The sequence below is a fragment of the Bos grunniens genome, chromosome 6, assembly GCF_055505025.1.
Source record: "Bos grunniens cultivar Pamir isolate PY7600 chromosome 6, Bosgru_T2T1.0, whole genome shotgun sequence".
In the NCBI taxonomy this organism is placed as follows: domain Eukaryota; kingdom Metazoa; phylum Chordata; class Mammalia; order Artiodactyla; family Bovidae; genus Bos; species Bos grunniens.
The window spans coordinates 85,397,546-85,418,665 of NC_141170.1; the positions used below are offsets into that span (position 1 = coordinate 85,397,546).

General features: G+C 35.1%; 1 protein-coding gene and 1 long non-coding RNA gene across 10 annotated transcripts in view; one reads left to right on the plus strand and one right to left on the minus strand.

Annotated features, from left to right (window-relative positions):
- The window catches only part of CCSER1 (coiled-coil serine rich protein 1), a 1,487,998-nt gene that overhangs the window by 1,436,088 nt on the left and 30,790 nt on the right, over positions 1–21,120 (plus strand). The gene's annotated exons all lie outside the window — the stretch shown is intronic.
- Positions 1–21,120, minus strand: part of LOC147370963 (uncharacterized) — a 476,306-nt gene that overhangs the window by 1,768 nt on the left and 453,418 nt on the right. The window contains exons 6-10 of one of the 4 annotated variants that reach the window (XR_015165667.1): positions 8,648–8,718; positions 5,929–6,065; positions 2,145–2,232; positions 1,532–1,618; positions 1,026–1,283 (exon numbers count right to left, since the gene is read on the minus strand). This is a non-coding gene — a long non-coding RNA (uncharacterized LOC147370963). Of the gene's footprint in view, positions 1–438; positions 1,284–1,531; positions 1,619–2,144; positions 2,233–5,928; positions 6,066–8,647; positions 8,719–21,120 lie in introns of those variants that run through there. The other 3 variants (XR_015165664.1, XR_015165663.1, XR_015165662.1) reach the window with 3 other exon arrangements.

A 21,120-nucleotide genomic window follows, 5' to 3' on the forward strand; every position in this document is an offset into this window, starting at 1 on the left:
TAGTCTTAGATTTAGTATCTAGTCTAAAATGGTCTTTAACCCATTTTGAGTATATTTTCATGTTAGAGAAGGTTCTAGCTTCAAAACATGAAGCTGTCCAGTTTTCCCAGCACCACTTATCGAAGAGACTGTGTTTTCTCCATTGAATATTCTTGCCTCCTATGTTATAGATTAGGTGACCATAGGTCTGTGGGTTTACCTTTGGAGTTTCTGTCCTATTCTGTTTATCTGTATTTCTGTTTCAATTTCAGTACTTGCGCTCAGTCTGTTCATATTTTCTGTTTGTTCCTGGTTTAATCTTGGGAAATTAAACCTTTCTAAAAATTTGTCCATTTTTTTCTAGGCTGCACAATTTATTGGCATAGAGTTTCTTAGTAGTTGTCTTACGGTCCTTCATATTGCTGTGGTGTTGGTTGTAAATTCTTTTTTCATTTCTAATTTTATTTATTTGGGTTCTCTCCCTTTTTTTCATAATAAGTCTGGCTATAGGTTTATCAATTGTTTATCTTTTCAAAGAACCAGCTTTTAGTTCATTTACTTCTTTTCTGTTTTTTTTAGTCTCCATTTATTTTTATGACTGATTTTTATGATTTCTTTCCTTCTGCTAACTTTGGGTTTTAATTGTGCTTCTGTGTCTAATTGCTTTAGGTGTAAAGTTAGATTGTTTATTTGAGATTTCTCTTGTTCCTTGAGGTAAGCTAGTATCACTACAAACTTCCCTTTTAGAACTGTTTTTGCTGTGTCCCGTAGGTTTGATTGGGTGGTCAAACAGTTTGTTCAGGTTTTTCCTGTAACTCTTGCAGAAAAGCCAAACAAACTTTTCGCCGACCTGCACAGTCTAAGCACCTAAGGGGAGAATGAAGACAGTAGCTGGGGCTCATAGATGCGATAGAGCCTCCCCTAGCTCAAAACAGACAAGCAAATGAAAAAACCCACCTCCCAGCTAGTCCCTGGTGGAGGAAAGAGGCAAACCTTGCATCCAGCTTGCAGCCTATCTGTGGTTGCCCCCCAAAGTGGCACCTTACCAGTTTTGGAGCTCTGATGAGTTGGGAACAGTCCAATCCCATGAGGGGAAAGCATTCTGATAGATGCCAATGGTCCTCCCTCCTGGCACAGCACTGAGTGAGGAGACAGAAGCCAGAGTTTCCTGATTCCTCCTGGGGAAGGAAGGAGGTGGTAGAGGTCCCCAGAATCTTCAGCAGGGCTGACTGATAGAGATCTTCTCCTGTGTGTGGCCTGTTTGTAAGGACTGGGAAACATGTCTGTCTTGTCTAATGGGTAGACTTCAGCAGCAAGAGTAAAGAAAAATAATCAGACAAAAATGTTTCAAACAAAGAAAATCAACAACTCTCCAGAAACTGACCCTGTTGAGATGGAGTTATGTGACTTACATGATAGAAAATTCAAAATAACTGTCAAAGCTGTTCATCAGATATAAGAGACTATTGCATGAACAAAGTGATAATAAAGTGGAAAATGGGGGAAAAAATAGTCTCTTTTACAAATGGTGTTGGCAAATTTAGGTACCTACCTGCAAAATATATAATTGTTCCATTATCATACACCATACACAGAAAATGGATTAATGACAAATTTAAGACCTGAAGCTGAAAAATTCCTGGAAGAAAACATAGTAAAAAAGATTCATCATATTGCTCATGAATAATTTTAGATGTGACACAGAAAGCACACTTCTAGAAATTTTTCTAGCTTCTAGAAAAATATTTTTAAAATATATGTTAAACACTTATGGCCTCAGAACATTCAGACACCCTAGAGTTAACAGCATATAAGTATTTCTTAAGTATGATAAAAGTTACTTATAAAATATATAATTTTACTATATACATGGGCTTCCCTGGTGGCTCAGAGGCTAAAGCATCTGCCTGCAATGTGGGAGACCTGGGTTCGATTCCTGGGTCAGGAAGATCCCCTGGAGAATGAAATGGCACCCCACTCCAGTACTCTTGCCTGAAAAATCCCATGGACAGAGGAGCCTGGTGGGCTACAGTCCATGGGGTAGCAAAGAGTCGGACACGACTGAATGACTTCACTTCACTTTATAGCTATTATACAGTGATTGATCAAGTTAACCTGTATTTGGTTACATATGTGTTATGTTATCTTATATTAAATAAACTTACAGAATTTGGACATGTGCTCTTGTCAGCTTTTCTGTGCCTCTTATTGTTTGTTGGAGCCACTTAAAGCACATGACATGATTAGTATTACCTAAGGAGATAAAGTAAGGGTTTATGGTGCCAATCTTAATTTCCTATTCATAATATAAAAATAATTTAAGATTCTAATATTTTCTGCTTTTCCTATACTGGTTCACATTGAGCACCCTCTAGCATTCCCCAAAGAAACTTAAAGCCTACATAGGTTTTATGCTGTTCTTTGTGATTCATTTGGCTATGAAATGAGGTTTTGCATTCTGCAAGGGTATGCTCTCATGATGTAGGTAATGCTTTTCCCTCAGGAACGTTTTTAACCTTCTTAGCACTGGGCTTCAGAGAAGGCAATTGCACCCCACTCCAGTACTCCTGCCTGGAAAATCCCATGGATGGAGGAGCCTGGAAGGCTACAGTCCATGGGGTCGCTAGGAGTCGGACACGACTGAGCAACTTCACTTTCACTTTCATGCACTGGAGAAGGAAATAGTTCTTCAGTGTTCTTGCCTGGAGAATCCCAGGGACGGGGAAGCCTGGTAGGCTGCCGTCTATGGGGTCACACAGAGTCGAATACGACTGAAGTGACTTAGCAGCAGCAGGGGGCTAGATATTACAATTCTGGATTTCTTTTTATTTTTGAATTTATATTTTCCAAAGAATATATGAAAATCAAATTCCACTTATTGCCAAGGGAGATCTTATGGAAATTTTTCCAAATATACATATTATTAAAATAATGCTGTTGTACATGATTTTACCAATTCTAAAAACAGTAATATTATCATATAATCATTCTCATTCATGTTATTTTATGAAACATTATTATAGGAGCAGCATCCTATACTTTTGGACTTCCCTGGTAGCTCAGTGGTAAAGAATCCATCTGTCAAGCAGGAGACATGGGTTAAATCCCTGGTTTGAGAAGATACCCTGGGAAGAGAAATGGCAACTCACTCCAGTACTCTTGCCCAGAAAAGCCCATGAACAAAGAAGCCTAGTGGGCTGCAAAGGGGTTCTTACTGCCTAAACAACATCCTATACTTTCAATGTAATTTATATACTTCTGCAAATATTATCATATTTTAATATTTTAAAGAGTTATTGGCCTAAATGTTATTAGCAAAAGTAAAGAAGGAAAGACAGAAAACATAAACCACTAGAAGAAATATAACAAATTTGAATAATATTATCCTCATCAGCAAAACGTTTTGCTTTTAATACCTCTAGCAAATAAATCAACAGATAGATAAGTGAATTGCTAGAGGGATGAATAAGTAAATAAATGTTGTTCAAAATGTTAGATGCATATACTCTAGTCACTCAAATAAACAAAAAAATGTTTCATTTTTTTAAAAGTCCTATTTCATCACTGGTAACAAGTGAAATGAGCTACATAATTTAGAAGTTCAGTTGGTTTTGCTCTCATATAATTTCTATTTTTTCTTCAATCTAAATTTTTTCAAATATACAAAGAACTAAATAATATTCTATTAGGTAAAGAGAAACATTTTGAGCAGTATCACCAAATACAATTTTTCTACTGAAGCTTAATTATCTGGCATTGTTAATGGGTTTAAAACATAGGCAATTAAAAATTAAGTTGAAAACATAGATTATTGTATTGATATAGAAATATACCTTATCATTATTATCCTCTGAAAACAAAATACTCCCAATTGAAAGAACATTTATATTTGGATAACTATTTCAAAAGCTTCATGAGCTCAGGTAGCAGTTCATTTTTGTTCTTTGTATATATTTAATGCCCAACACAGTACTTGGCAAAGAGGGCCATTGGTGTATATTTATTAAATGAACAAATGCTTAGACCCCGAAAGTAACTGAAATAAATTATTCAGCTATTAAATAGTCACTGTTAGCATACCTTTCCTGTGAATGCACCACATTTGTAAGCTTCTCCAGCCCTTTTATTCATTAGTACATTGCACTCGTTATTACTACACATGACACCTATGGAGGCAGTGATGTATTGATCACTAGAAATAAAGAAAAATATCAAAGCTCTTCTATTCATTGGACATTTAAGGATAATGCTGAAACTTATGAATTTCAAGGTCCTATACAAGTAGTTGATATCTGAAAACAAACTATTTATTTCAAATAGAAATACAAACCACACACATATATAACTTACACTTAATGTGTTTTGGGACCCTCAAAACTCCAAGTCATCTTAGTAATAACTTACTAATTCTTTCCTCTCACTCTGACTTAGTAGATCCACCCTCTATACAGGAGCCAAAACCATTTATTCTAAGTGTTATGTCTTATAACACTTCTTCAGATTATCCTGTACTTTAGTGTAATTACATTGGAAGATACTTTTTCCTGTGAGTCTGAGTGACTACTTTTCTGACCTTGTTCTCTACAACATTCACCCATTCCCTCCTCTGCCAACCAACTGGTTTTCACATTTGGCTCTGAGGGTTTTAATAGTACTATTTGCTTTTACTGGGATTCTATCTCCTTAGATGATTATAGGGTTGCTTCCACTCATAATTTGGGTTTCAAGTTAAAATTTACTTCCTTTGAGGGGATTTCTCTGACTACTCAACTAAATTAGCATTTGTCCCTTCATTTAGTCATTCTAAAGTTCATTTCATGTATTTGTTTTTTTCATAGGCTTTAGCAATTTAGGAATGGATTATTTGTAGATTATTCTCACTCTCATTGTAAGCTCCAAGAAGGGCAAAGTTTGGTCTGGTTCACAGTTGCTAAAATAGTATCTGGAATTTAGTAGGAGTTAAAAAAAATATTTTTTTGTCTAAAAAACTGAACATACAGTAAATAGGTTTTAAACTCAGGCCACAGGATGAGAGTACTTCTGATGTTTAATTTTTTGATTTCCCTATATATATCTAGCTGTAAAATAACTCAAAAGGAATATTATGAAAAACATATTCCTTACAGAGCTCTTTTCCATAGGATGTAGCATGGATGTAATATAACTATATATTTATTAAAATTATTTTAGGGCTATATTTATTTATATCTGATTATCCTGAATGAAAAGCTCATCCTGAAATAGTAGAGAAGAGTGAGGTTTATTCCACCCCCTCTGCCTCACTTTGAATATCCAGAGAAGATAAGAAAACATCTTTTGGTGACTTACTTCTCTCCACCCCTCACCTTAATAATTTGTGTGTGTGCTCAGTCACGTCTGATTCTCTGCAGCCCCATGGACTGTAGCCTGCCCATCTCTTCTTCCATGGAATTTTGCAGTCAAGAATACTACAGTGGGTTGCCATTTCCTATTACAGGAGATCTTCCTGACTCATGGATCAAACCCATATCTCCTGCATTGGCAAGCAGAGTCTTTACTATTGTGCCACCTAGGAAGCTATATCTGATTATATAGTTCTACATATCATTTTATCTGACCTCATTATGGAGGTTTCCCTGTTTATATAATATTCAGTTAAACTAGATCATATGTATATAAGGGAATGGGTGACTTTCATAAGGGTTGTACTGCATGGATGATGTTTGAAAAGAGTTACTATGACTTCAATTGTATTTTATCAAAGTTGTTTTCCTCTGTCACTAAAGTTCAAAGTATTGGGTTTAACTCTTGCTTTTGGAAGTTGTTAAGATATTGAGAGGCTAAGATACTGTTATTTTCCTAAGGCATTTTCTCTGAAGTATAGTGTTTTTCAAAATTGGGAGATCTTTTCCATCTTTAAAATTGGATTATTGTAATGCTGCCCTTAAAAATTCTTAAAGTAGAACTTACGTTAACTTTTTCTCCTGTAGAGTGTATTAAGTATCATTGTTTTCAGAGTATTCTACTTCAAGCTGTTCGTGCCCTATATAGCATAAGGGTTTATCTTCTTTCCAGCTTCACCTCTTGCAAAGAGACCAGCTGTTGTCCTGTAAAAGATGCCAAATTTAAACCCCGGTACCTGGAGGCAGGACAGGCCCCACTGAAGGCCCTCATTTCTAGAAATCTGTCCATAAAATGGGCAAGAAAAGACCTAGATAAGTTAAAGGTGCATGAGGCTTACCTTAAATATATCCTTCTTGGATATGATATTAACTATTTGCCCAGAAGCTCAAATACAATAACTGGAACTCTGTTCATTGTGCTGCCTTTCATATAAATAGAGTCATGTGGAAAGATTTGATTAGAGATCTCAGAGACATCAGGGTTCAGATCTATCCTGTCATGCTAAGTGTGGGGGATAGGACAGCCACAGCTTTGGTGTGTTCTTCTGCTTCTCTCCGCTGCACACAAATTTACAACTCCCTGCAATGACAAGTGTTTACCTGTTAATGTGTGTGTGTATGGAGAGGGGAGGGGGGAGGGAACTCACTGATGCAAGCAGGTGTTTCCTTTTTATTTGTGGTACTCTCTCTGCTGTTCAATTAATTTCAAGCACGTTAGCAGAATATTGATTTCTTGATAATAGAAATAAGGCCACAGTTTCTCCTATGTGTAAAACCAATACTGGTAGTAAATCCTGCTAAGAAACACTGTTCTATGCACTTTAAATAGGTCATTTCAGATCTATAACACTTTGCAAGATAAGGATTAGTGCAAATTTATAGCTAAGAATGTAGAATCTTGGACATTTTAAGTGACTTGTCCAAAGCTATTTAATAAAAACTACTTTACAGCCAAAGTTTTAATCTGGGACTGACTAATGCCAAGCACATGCTAAACTGCTTATCAATAAATGATAATACATTTGACTCGAGCTAGTATATATAAATTACATAGTTTCTTGTACTCTGATACAAGTCCCAAATCCATCAATATTTCTTAGAATAACAGTTTCAATAAACCGCACAATCCTATTTAAAGTAATAAAAGTCATTTGAGTTTTTTGATCATGGGTCTGATTAATTACCCATGTAATACATATGATACACTATATAAAAGCACATTTTATTGTATTGGTTTTGCCATACAATATTGTAAAATAATTAACCTCCAATTAAAATAAATAAATTTATATTTAAAAAAGCACATTATACATTTACAAAACAAAGTTGACATATTAACAGGTACACAACATATAAGAATGTTAAACCCTAATAAGTATGTTGAAAGAAAAATTTAAGACTTGACTCTTAAATAATATATAATTAAAATTCTGTATAATAAATATTTTTCAGAAGAAAATTATGAATTATGAAGTGAACTATTTCATGATTGCTACAACTTTTAATAACAATACTGTGTTTATGAGCTTTTTAAAAAATCCAATTTATAGACTTGAAAGTATTGCTATCTTATTATGAAATAAAAATGCTGATCAAGAGCATACTTTTAATTAAATAATATCTTTTATCATGTAATATACATAGTTTAAGGATTGGAAATGTGCTGTGTGTTTAATCCAATCCACAAATCTACTACTGTACTCTCAAAAGATTCTTTATATTCAAATACAGAGCATGTTAAGTATTCTGCTAAGAAATGAATACTAAAGAGGAAGTAATTTTGCTTCCACATAAAGATTATTTCAAACTTATTTCCTGTTAACCATATGCCTACTTTAAAGAAAGAACTGACAATTATATGCCTGCCATTTACTCAAATATTGCAGTGCACATGTTTTCAATTATACTTTGCAATGCAATCAGTTTATATGCTTTGTCCTTTATGTCCTTTCTTTTCTCTTCAGCTGCTTTGCAGAAGTAGAAAACTGGAAAGCACCCAAAGAAAATGGATTGAATATTATTGTACCATAAACTTAGATGCCAGAGATAGTCTAAATATAGCAAAGATATTTCACACAATTTCATTGAGAACTGATTAGTACTGAAAGGGTTGAATGATTACAGATAATTCCTTCTCTCTTTATACCTGTAGTTAAAGAACAATGTCGATTCTTCTAAGTGAAGATGGCATAAGGTGAATGGGAAAATAAACAATGGAAATGATTCATTAAAGATATTATAACAGTTATGCTCTTGAAAATATTTCTCAGATAAAAAGTGAAATCTCCTATTCCTGAAATCTACATCTCCCACAATAAAAATTCACTTCAGCAAAAACTGCATCTACATTAGCATTTCAATGGTAGCAAATTTTCATTGTACTATTCAAATCACTGTAATCTCCTCCTTTACTTCAGGAGGTCCAGCATCAAATTATATGGGGTTGACACTTACTACAGAATTCATGAGGCTTAACAAAAATGTCAAGATAGACAACTGAAAATCTTTTGTTTATTTCTGAAGAATGACCATACTGGTTAGAAACCTTAAATGTATTCTTACTATTCAGTAACCAAAGCCCTTTTGAATATGGCATTAATCCTACTTTCCAACCTCATCCACAACAGTTCTTTACCACACCCCTGTCTTTCCATTCAATATATACTGCACATGTATGGATACCCAATGCTCCCCAAACAGGCTTTGTACATCCTTGTTTTAGTCCAAGTCATGGATGACAATGCTACTACTTCCCCATGGAAATCCTTATTCCATTCTCCACTCACCCAAACTTTAGCTGCAACCAAGTTCTCACGTGACATCTTCCATAATATTCTTCAGATCTCATTCCTTGAACCTGCCAAAAGCAATATCACCCACTCTTATATCTCCATGACATCTTTTATTACTATTACAGCTATTGGTAGTTTTCCTTATACTATATGTTGGGACATAATTACTTGCCTCACTTCTAAACTATAGGTTGCTTTAAGGCAGGGAGTTTGTTTAGTCATCTTTGTATTCTTTCAATCCTTTAAATGCCTTATACTTTAATCTCTTAAAAATTGTTTAATTTACACTTGAGTTTTCCTCAAAAAGTAAAGTTAGACTACAGACTATCTTTGTTATTCTAAATAATTCCACATCATAAAGGAAATAAAACATTGCCTTTTGAGTAAGTGCCCAAATACTGAACAACTGTGACTTCTATTGTCAAAACAAGTAATCAGAGTGCTTGCCTATTACAGTGATATGAATAAAGACCTGAGCCATTAAACTCATTCTTGGTGTATTCAGTGGACAGGCCCAGTGGACAAAAATCATCACCCTATATTATAACAATTATTTTAAATTTCAAAAGTTTGAAAAGATAACTATGTTATCAGATGCCTTCAGTTCAGTTCAGTTCAGTCGCTCAGTCGTGTCCAACTCTTTGCGACCCCATGAATCGCAGCACGCCAGGCCTCCCTGTCCATCACCAACTCCCGGAATTCACTCAAACTCACGTCCATCGAGTTGGTGATGCCATCCAGCCATCTCATCCTCTGTCGTCCCCTTTTCCTCCTGCCCCCAATCCCTCCCAGCATCAGAGTCTTTTCCAATGAGTCAACTCTTCGCACGAGGTGGCCAAAGTATTGGAATTTCAGCTTCAACATCAGTCCCTCCAATGAACACCCATGACTGATCTCCTTTAGGATGGACTGGTTGGATCTCTTTGCAGTCCAAGGGACTCTTAAGAGTCTTCTCCAACACCATCAGATGCCTAGGGACAGGTAAATTTCCTATACTGTATTAAATTTCTTATTACATCTATACAGCTGATGATAGAACAGTATGGAGATTAGGGGGACTGACTCCTTGCACAGTCAGAAGTCCTCATATAATTTTTTATTCCTCCAAACTAAACTACCAATAGCCTACTGTTGACCAGAAACATCATCAATAACCTAAACCATCAATTCACATATATTTTGTGTGCTAAATATATAATATATTGTATTCTAAGGGAAGTTAGAAAAAACAGTTATTAAGGAAATCCTAAGGAAGAGAAAATACATTTCCAGTACTGTATTTATTGATACCATAAATTTATATCATCTATTTACAAGATAAATCTGTCACTACCTACATCAATATTGTCTTATATGATACAAAACATTGTAGATATTATAAGTAGTGTTATCAGTACATATCAAAATGAAAAGATAAAATGAAAAAGAAATTCATATTTAGTTACACATATAATGATTCATGCATATTTAATCAAGCAGATATTAAAGAAGCAGTAATATGATTGATTCATGGTGTCCAGGCCTATATACTAATGAATGAATTTTTATAAAATATTTATGGCATAGAGTATTATAATTATATTCATAATACAATATTGGAAATGTTGTTACATAAAAAAAAAAACACCTGAAAAGATATACTGGATAGGCAGTTTTTACAATATGAGAGAGAGTAGCATACTTTATGATAATGTAATTCTTAGAAAAGTCATAAAACTAACAGCTTATTAATTTCATATTAAATATCACTCACCTTATGCCTATGAAACTACAGATTAATATCTATTATGCATTCATCACAAAACTTTTTCTTAAATATTTTGATATTCCTAGGTTATATGGTTTATCTTCAAATTATCTAAATGGCAAAATATTTCCAATGTTTTTGTTGAAAAAAAAATCTGTATAGAAGTGGACCTTTGTGGTTCAAACTGGTGTTATTCAACAATCAACTTTAATCTCTTCACTATAATATTCCTGGCATAGTGCACTAACATATTTCATTCATTACATGTTGACAAAATCTTTATATTATATCAGCCATGTGCCAGACAGTGAGAATATAATTGCACTATAGTAAAATTACTACATTTCTCTTGGTTTCTCTTATATGGTTGGATATAAGGAATAGGCAGAAAATTGCAACATAGTGAGATGATTATTATGTTTATTTTTTTTTCTAATTTTATTTTATTTTTAAACTTTACATACTTGTATTAGTTTTGCCAAATATCAAAATGAATCCGCCACAGGTATACATGTGTTCCCCATCCCGAACCCTCCTCCCTCCTCCCTCCCCATACCATCCCTCTGGGCCGTCCCAGTGCACCAGCCCCAAGCATCCAGCATCATGCATCGAACCTGGACTGGCAACTCGTTTCCTACATGATATTTTACATGTTTCATTGCCATTCTCCCAAATCTTCCCACCCTCTCCCTCTCCCACAGAGTCCATAAGACTGTTCTATACATCAGTGTCTCTTTTGCTGTCTCGTACACCGGGTTATTGTTACCATCTTTCTAAATTCCATATATATGCGTTAGTATACTGTATTTATGTTTTTCCTTCTGGCTTACTTCACTCTGTATAATAGGCTCCAGTTTCATCCACCTCATTAGAACTGATTCAAATGTATTCTTTTTAATGGCTGAGTAAATACTCCATTGTGTATATGTACCACTGCTTTCTTATCCATTCATCTGCTGATGGACATCTAGGTTGCTTCCATGTCTTGGCTATTATAAACAGTGCTACGATGAACATTGGGGTACACGTGTCTCTTTCCCTTCTGGTTTCCTCAGTGTGTATGCCCAGCAGTGGGATTGCTGGATCATAAGGCAGTTCTATTTCCAGTTTTTTAAGGAATCTCCACACTGTTCTCCATAGTGGCTGTACTAGTTTGCATTCCCACCAGCAGTGTAAGAGGGTTCCCTTTTCTCCACACCCTCTCCAGCATTTATTATTTGTAGACTTTTGGATCACAGCCATTCTGACTGGTGTGAAATGGTACCTCATAGTGGTTTTGATTTGCATTTCTCTGATAATGAGTGATGTGGAGCATCTTTTCATGTGTTTGTTAGCCATCTGTATGTCTTCTTTGGAGAAATGTCTATTTAGTTCTTTGGCCCATTTCTTGATTGGGTCGTTTATTTTTCTGGAGTTGAGCTGTAGGAGTTGCTTGTATATTTTTGAGATTAGTTGTTTGTCAGTTGCTTCATTTGCTATTATTTTCTCCCATTCTGAAGTCTGTCTTTTCACCTTGTTAATAGTTTCCTTTGATGTGCAGAAGCTTTTAAGGTTAATTAGGTCCCATTTGTTTATTTTTGCTTTTATTTTCAATATTCTGTGAGGTGGGTCATAGAGGATCCTGCTGTGATGTATGTTGGAGAGTGTTTTGCCTATGTTCTCCTCTAGGAGTTTTATAGTTTCTGGTCTTACATTTAGGTCTTTAATCCATTTTGAGTTTATTTTTGTGTATGGTGTTAGAAAGTGGTCCAGTTTCATTCTTTTACAAGTGGTTGACCAGATTTCCCAGCACCACTTGTTAAAGAGATTATCTTTAATTCATTGTATATTCTTGCCTCCTTTGTCAAAGATAAGGTGTCCATATGTGCGTGGATTTATCTCTGGGCTTTCTATTTTATTCCATTGATCAATATTTCTGTCTTTGTGCCAGTACCATACTGTCTTGATAACTGTGGCTTTGTAGTAGAGCCTGAAGTCAGGTAGGTTGATTCCTCCAGTTCCATTCTTCTTTCTCAAGATCGCTTTGGCTATTCGAGGTTTTTTGTATTTCCATACAAATTGTGAAATTATTTGTTCTAGCTCTGTGAAGAATACTGTTGGTAGCTTGATAGGGATTGCATTGAATCTATAAATTGCTTTGGGTAGTATACTCATTTTCACTATATTGATTCTTCCAATCCATGAACATGGTATATTTCTCCATCTATTAGTGTCCTCTTTGATTTCTTTCACCAGTGTTTTATAGTTTTCTATATATAGGTCTTTAGTTTCTTTAGGTAGATATATTCCTAAGTATTTTATTTTTTCCGTTGCAATGGTGAATGGAATTGTTTCCTTAATTTCTCTTTCTGTTTTCTCATTATTAGTGTATAGGAATGCAAGGGATTTCTGTGTGTTGATTTTATATCCTGCAACTTTACTATAGTCATTGATTATTTCTAGTAATTCTCTGGTGGAATCTTTAGGGTTTTCTGTGTAGAGGATCATGTCATCTGCGAATAGTGAGAGTTTTACTTCTTCTTTTCGAATTTGGATTCCTTTTATTTCTTTTTCTGCTCTGCTTTCTGTGGCCAAAACTTCCAAAACTATGTTGAATAGTAATGGTGAAAGTGGGCACCCTTGTCTTGTTCCTGACTTTAGAGGAAATTTTTCACCATTGAGGATAATGTTTGCTGTGGGTTTGTCATATATAGCTTTTATTATGTTGAGGTATGTTCCTTCTATTCCTGCTTTCTGGAGAGTTTTGATCATAAATGGATGTTGAGTTTTGTCAAAGGCTTTCTCTGCATCTATTGAGATAATCATATGGTTTTTATTTTTCAATTTGTTAATGTGGTGTATTACATTGATTGATTTGCGGATATTGAAGAATCCTTGCATCCCTGGGATAAAGCCCACTTGATCATGGTGTATGATCTTTTTAATGTGTTGTTGGATTCTGATTGCTAGAATTTTGTTAAGGATTTTTGCATCTATGTTCATCAGTGATATTGGCCTGTAGTTTTCTTTTTTTATGCCACAAAAAAAAGAAAACTACAGGCCAATATTATGTTTATTTTTTGACTGCCATCAGAGCCCTTGTACAGGCACTTAATCTGGATTGTGGGGATGGGAAAGGTTTCTTGGAAGTACTGATGTTTATCCTGCAACTTGAAGGGTAAGTAGACTTAGCCAAGTGAGGAGGGAGTAAAAAAAGTCTCTAGTAGGGAAACAGAGATGGGAAAACATGCTGTGGCCTAGGATATTAAAGATATCCATACGACTGGAATGTAGCATACTAAAACCCTAGGAATGACAATGGTGGCAAGAAAGGTATTGAAGGACATTAAAATGATTTAAGAAGTTTGAGCTTTGAAATCAGAGGGAGACATTGTAGCTTCCAAGAGAATGGTATGATTAAAATTCTCTTCCAAAAGTCACTTAGGCTGCACTGTGGATAATGGAGCAGATCAAGGTTGGCAAGGACAAGGCAGAGGAACAGGTGTCTTCACTTACAGTTGTCAGGGATCATGGTCTGAATAGTGGAAGAGGCCAAGGAGATGGAAGTGTTAAGAATATATAACTGAATATATATGTTGGATAAGGAATGAGAAATTAATGATGACTTTCAGTAGTGTGATGCTTTCAACTGAGAAGATGATTTTTGCCATGCAGTTGATAAAGTCAGAAATACTGGAGCAAGACAATGAGTTTTTGTTCCTAAGTAATTATAGCAAGCACCCGTATCTCAGGGTTGAGAATTCTAGACCAATGTAGACCCATAGGCTGAGTGTGAGAAAGAAATTGAGTGAGGGTGTATATTATCAAGACTGCAGTAGGCAACGGTTTCACCTAAATTCACAGTGGCGAAGAAAGTTAAGCAAAATTAAAAGGCAGAGAAACTACTCTAACTTGAAGAAGCAAGAGAAAACCCTTGGGAAAAAAAATAGAAAAATAAACAATTTACAAGATAAAGAATTCAGTGCCTTGGTGATGAAAATATTAATTCAATTAGGGAAAAGTGCTGATATAAACAATGGACACTTACAAGGAACTAGAAAATATAGATAAAGACCCAATCAGAAATGAAGAATCCATAAATGATATAGTAGAATGCATGTGACCCAGAAGATAGAATAATGGAAATGGATCATATATGTAAGTGTTTCTGTTCGATATATTTAATATGTACCTGTCATGGTAAAGCTAACTTGGCAAGTTATGTGTGATCCTTAAAGAAAAAAAAGAAAAAAAGAATTTTAATAAGTTAAAACAACTAATAACATTAAGCATACCAACATTCACATTTTAGGGGTCCGAGGAAAAGAGAGAAAGAAGGAGATTAAAAATATATTTGAGGAAATTATGGCTGAAAATTTTCCAAACCTGAAGGAGACATATCCAGGTACAGGAAGCATGGAGGGTCCCAACGAGGATACACCTGTAAAGACCCACACCAAGACATATCATAATTAAAATGGCAAAGGAGTCAAAGATAAAGAGAGGCTTTTAAAAGCAGAAAGAGAAAAGCAAAGTCATGCACAATGGAATCCCCTTAAAGCTATAAGCTGATTTCTTTGCAGAAACTTTGCAGGCCATAGAAATGCCATGATATATTCAAAGTCCTGAAAGGGAAAACCTTGCAACCTAGGATATCTACCCAGCAATATTATCATTTAGAATTAAAGAGGAAATAAAGAACTTTTCAGGCAAGCATCAATACTAAACCTACTGTAAAAGAAATGTTTTCAAATGTCTTCTCTAGATGAAAAGTAAGAATCTGCAGAAAAGGGAAAAATCTCACTGGGAAAGGCAAATATCTAGTAAGGACAGAGGATCAACTATTTAAATAAGCCAGTACAAAGACTAAATATAAGAAAATAGTAGAAGCTAGTATAATAAACAGAGAATGGATAAATGGATAAAATGGATAAACATGAAGATGTTAAATATAACATCAAAAACATACAATTTGGGGAACAAGAGTAAAAGTATAGATCTTTTAGAATGTATTTGAATTTAAATAACTACCACCTTAAAACCAGTAAATATAGTTAAAGGTCAACATATATGAATCCTCTGCTAAGAAGAATCATAATTTTTCTATTTGGATTGGAACTTTTTGGATAACTTTACTGGCTAGCTTCTTTAACACACTTTAAGAAACTTGGAAAAGCAGGAAAATCCATATAAATCTGTTATTTACCTCAGGTCTTAATTTTTTTTTTTTTCTTTTAAAGAGTCTACCTACCAAGTCCTTGAATCTTCACCCTGGATTCAAATGTCTCTGACGACATCCATGAAAATACGGTGGTCAGTCTGTCAGTTTGTAAAAAGTAAATCTCAAGGCCTTCACAGTGCTTCACATGTACTGTTAGTTTCAGTAGGATTTTTTTTTAAATATATTTTATTAACTATCAGATAAGATCAGATCAGATCAGTCGCTCAGTCGTGTCCGACTCTTTGCGACCCCATGAATCACAGCACACCAGGATAACTTGCACCTTCAGATAATTTGAATCATTAACTCTGCTGTATTGGAATCTAGATTCTACATTTTTAACAGTTTTCAGCAAGCTGACACATTTAATATTTAAATATGTTTAGGATTTATTATAGTTAATAATATTTACATATTAAATGTGTCAGCTTGCTGAAAACTGTTAAAAATGTAGAATTTAGATTCCAATACAGCAGAGTTAATGATTCAAATTATCTGAAGGTGCAAGTATATCATTTTAACTTGCTTCCTGGATGATTTTTTGACCCTACTGAAGTTTAGAAAACCGATAGGAATTAGACAACTTAACTGCTTCTTAGGTTATCATATAAACTAATGTTAAAATCAGTCAACTGAGTCATAATATAGCTTAAGTTTGATGAGAAACCCTATATCCTGATGGCTAAAATGTAGTTAAAATATCACGGAATATTATTTCCCATAATCGTGGAGAATACTTTTAATATCTTCATATTCTCTACAGAATGTCTTTGCTCACTCTCACTATCCCCCCACGTTGTGATAACAAAATTAAATTATTCTGAAGCTGGCAGTAATTATGTAGGTTAGCAGATATGTGAAGATGAGATGAAGATATTTGGCTATGTGTTTGCAATGATAATGAATTAGGTATACAGAAATACTCATTGGTAGTGACAATATATATGTGTATTTGTTTATCCATTCATCTATATGTGTATCTATCTATATGATTTGAATAAGTGTTTCATGGTTAAAAACTGAGCCATAAAGATATGTCTACAATGTTTCCTATAGCCTGCTTACCCAGCTTAATACCCACTTTCTTCATTGCATCATCCTTTTCTTTCCTGATCTTTTCTTCTGATTTATAGCTTTATACTAGCGGTTTGGAATACATATTTTAAAAAAAAGAAGTATCATCCTTTCCCTTAGATAACCCATGATATGAAATAGTAAACATAAGATGAAAGCATATGCAACAAGCAAAATTTAACTGCAACATTATGAATAAATATTAACTGGAAAAAGAGGGCATATTTTCATGGTAAAGGATTTCTTAAAGAATGTGTTAGAATAGACCATGTGGCTTCTGGAAAGAAGTGTTCAGCACACTGTGCTGCACAATAAGGCTAGTAAAGGCATCAGAAGTGAAATAATTTCTATACCTATACCTAATTCCTGGGCCTCCCTGATGGCTCAGTGGTAAAGAATCTGTTGGGAAGATCCCTCAGAGGGCTTGGCAACCCACTCCACTATTCTTGCCTAGAGAATTCCATAGACAGAGGAGCCAGGTGGGCTACAGCCATTGGGTCACAAAGAGTTGGACACAACTGAGTGACTAACATATCTAATCCCTAAATAATCCTACTAAATGGTAGAAAAACTGAAATGCCTTTTCTTCAGTGGCTTATATCACAAGTATAGAAGATGAGGGGATATAGCATGCTCTATAGTCTTACCTATTGCAAGTGGTTTCATGGTCATGACAGGCTGAATTTCAAAAGTTGCTTTTACTTTTTCTTTGTAAATTATAACTTGAATCTTAACTCATAATATCTGGCAATAAAAAATCAAATGTCTTATAGAGAAATGACACTTTAACTTAGTTTCAAAGTAGTGTGAAGGGTTCTAAGCTTCACACTGACACAGTGATGAGGGATCAAAGTAATAACTTTGGCCAAATTTTCTGGCTGTATTTACACATTCAGAATAATGGGAAATGTTTATTATTACAAGAAGACAGTTAGCAGCTTGAGGATAGCAGTGATTTACTACCAATTACTGCAGAGCAAGGTGAAGAAAAATTCAATGATTTCCCTTATGATACTGCATATTTAATCTTTTAGATTTTACATAGCTATACATTATTTGTGATAGGATTTAACACACCTATGAAAATTTAATTTTGCTGAAATATTAGACATCTTACTTTAGTTGTAGACATCATACTCTTATTTACTACGATGGCATTCTTATATACAGTAACCATCATCCTAATATTAATTAGGTGCCAAGCATTGTGCTAAGCATATTACATGTAAGAATCACACTTGATTCTTTAATTGTCTCTAAGAGTAGGATACTTTATTATACAATACCTCTTTATATTTGTGGAAACAGTGCTAAGGAAAGTGTGATGCTTGAGTGTGATGAAAAAATTGACCTGTGGAAACCCAGGAAGATTCTCAAGTATCTTGCATCAATGATTTGATCTTGGTGAATCAACAGGCACAGAGCCCGAGTCTTCCAAATAGTGAAGGGACTATATGAAAACTCATGTGAGAATGGCAAAGTCAAGATTCTAGGACCTCAACTCATGGGCCTTGGGGACTAGGAAGCCTGAACTTCTGGTAGGTCATTTTGCTGTTTCTCACTTTGAACAGTTGGCGTCCTTGACAACTGAGTTTCACATCCTTGTCACTACAGATACTTTTTTTTCTATTTGTAACTTTCATCAAAAACATGGTCATCCTTTTCTGACAATCATACATCTTCATTTAATACACAAGGAAAACAGAGTTTGGTAATGGTAAAGAATTTGCAAATTTATGTAGCCTTTATGTGACCAAGATAGGATACAATCTAAGCACATGTCAGAGCACAGATTCTTAACTTGTATGCTTTATTACTTAAAATTATTTGTTAGTCAGAGGAAGAGTTTCCACAGATAAGGACAGACCTCCTGGACAATTGTGTGAAAGCAAATCGAAAGTTGCTATGTAAACCTGTACAGCCATATAATTATATTGAGGTTAATTATTATAAGTAGAGAACAAAAGGAAACATAGAATGTCACATTCTTTTTACTTGTTCCTTTCCAATCAGTTTCATCTTTGGTGCTTTTAGATAAGCAACCACCAGCCACTGGCTCTTCCCCATGGCAGCGTTTGACTACATTTGCACTGTTTGCTTGGCTTGCTCTGTGTCTTTGATGGAGCATATTTCGCCAGAGGGGCTGCGTTAGTTGATCAATAATAGCAGACTCAGGTTGTTGGGGGAAAAAACAAAAAAACAAAACCAAAAACTAGTGATGCTTCAGGTGCAGCCCAAAAATCAATAAGGAAGAGTTCTTAACAGAGTAAAATAAAGAGCAATTACTTACTGCAACTAAATGACATCCTGTGTTGTACCATTGTCTATTCTGGAGGCTGACAGGCACCAAACTGAGGGGGAGCTGACGTGGTTACAAATAGAGTATACCAAAGAGATGATTTAACCTCAATTGGTAAATTAGATCTATAGTTATATCAACTGTCAAGAGTCAGGAGAATGTTTCATTCTTGAGTCCTTGAGTAATTCAAGAAAATATCGGAGAGAATTGCAGTTTTAATCTGTGGCAAGGTTTCTCAATCTTGACACTGTTGACATTTTGTACTAGATAATTCTTTCTTGTGAGGGGCTGACCTCTGCGCCCTACACCCTGAACATAACTTATGAACCCTAAGAAGCAAAATTGTCGCAGCTGAAAAACACTGACTTATCAAATCATTTTTTTTTACCTGACTCATAATATGTTCCTACATTATTTCTTTCCTGATATGATTCTCAGATAGATAGAAATAAAAGTTCTCGGTGCACACACCTGAAGGAGTACAGTAAGTTTCACTGTGTGTGTGTGTGCTCAGTTGTGTCTGACTCTTTGTGACCCCAGGCTTCTCTGTCCATGGAATTTTCCAGACAAGAATACTGGAACGCCCTGCCATTTCCTACCCCAAGGGATCTTCCTGACCCAGGGATCAAACCCACATCTCCTTAGTCTCCTGCACAGGCAGGTGTGCCACCTGGGAAGCTCCAGGTTTTCCCATGAATAGCATCTAATTTGGGAGCAAGAATCAAAATACTTTGAATTCCTCTCCACTGTGTTATATTTTTAGTAGCTCTCTTATTTTGAGTATTACATGATAGTAATTAGTGGTTTTGCTCTTTTTGGAAAATGTTGGTACACGTAGTCAAGAATATGGTTGTGTAGGAAACATTGTCTATAAGGGAAAGGAAAAAGATCACTATGGGAAGAAGATCACAATCTTGACTGAATTGTTAAGTGAGATTCTGCATATCCAAACCTCTATATGGACAGTTTCTGAAGAGGTTCTCTTATAAATGCAGGATTTGTAATCAGCTTTTCTTTTTTGCCTGGTTGAAAGTACACTTGAAGTAGAGTCTTCTATAGCCATATATCTGTCACTGTATCTATCTTTATTTGGAATTTAGAACTGCACTAATTTGTATGATACAAAATTCAAGGAGATGTGGTTTCTAATTGATATGTAGCATGTAGTTTGATTATGGTAGTATTTCATAAGCAGTTCTCCTTCTTTGGTTTAGGAATCAGAGATTTAACTATGGGTCATTACATATATAAAAACCTGATGGTTTTGTTTATCTTAGGGACTCATTTCACTCAAAGTATGCTAAAAAGATTGTTTTCAGATTATATGAAATGCAAATGCATGTTTTAATTTAAAAATTCCAAGTCAACTCCAAAACCCCTGCATCAGAATTATTGCATCTATGGTGTGTGTATATCAGAAATAATTATTTTAACTGATAATAAAGTAATTTTTATACACAACGGGTCTCAGATTAATTCCTCAGTGATTCATAAAGATAGCAAGAGGAATGCTGGAAAATGACAAATTCATACCATCTGTCATAGTATAGTTAACTTAAAAATGAAAGCGTTAGTCTCTCAGTTGAGTTTGTCTCTTTGCGAACCCATGGACTATAGCCTGCCAGCCTCCTCTATCCATGGATTTCTCCAGGCAAGAATACTGGAGTGGGTAGCCATTCCCTTATCCAGTGGATCTTTCCAACCCAGGGATCGAACCCAGGTCTCCTGCATTGGGCGTGTATTCTTTATCATCTGAGCCATTAGGGAAACCCGTCATTAACTTAAGCCTAAGGTGGCTAAGATGGTAAAGAATATGCCTGCAATATAGGAGACCTGGGTTCGATGCCTGGGTTGGGAGGATCCCCTGGAGGAGGCCATGGCAACTCACTTCAGTATTCTTGCCTGGAGAATCCCCATGGACAGAGGAGCCTGGCGGGCTACAGTCCATGAGTTTGTGAAGAGTTGGACACTACTGACTAAGCACAGCACAAACCATATATAGAAGCCATGACTAATAAATACTTAGAATCCCTAATAAACTTCTAATTTTATTGAGGAATTTATAAATATTTAGAGATAATTATGGCTAAGAGAGTAAGCTTTTACACTAAGACTTCTTTTCTTTCTAAATATTTGAGTTCTGCAGA